This window comes from Rhincodon typus, chromosome 16, assembly GCF_021869965.1.
Source record: "Rhincodon typus isolate 14 chromosome 16, sRhiTyp1.1, whole genome shotgun sequence".
Taxonomy (NCBI): Eukaryota; Metazoa; Chordata; class Chondrichthyes; order Orectolobiformes; family Rhincodontidae; genus Rhincodon; species Rhincodon typus.
This window is the reverse complement of record NC_063347.1, coordinates 1,300,382-1,300,646: the sequence shown is the minus strand read 5'-3', so window position 1 is coordinate 1,300,646 and position 265 is coordinate 1,300,382.

Here is a 265-nt window from a genome sequence, read left to right as displayed (position 1 = left end):
TGAGGGAGGTGGCCAATTGAGGGGTGAGTTGGGGTGTTTTGAGTGAGGGGGTGCCCACTGAGTGGGGTTGGGTGAAGGAGTGGAGTTGGGTGAGGGGTGGGTTGGGTGAGGGAGTGCCCAGGCAGTGGAGTTGGGTGAGGGGGTGGAGTTGGGTGAGGGAGTGGAGTTGGGTGAGGGAGTGCCCAGTCAGTAGGGTTGCGTGAGGGAGTGGAGTTGGGTGAGGGGGTGGAGTTGGGTGAGGGGGTGCCCAGTCAGTAGGGTTGGG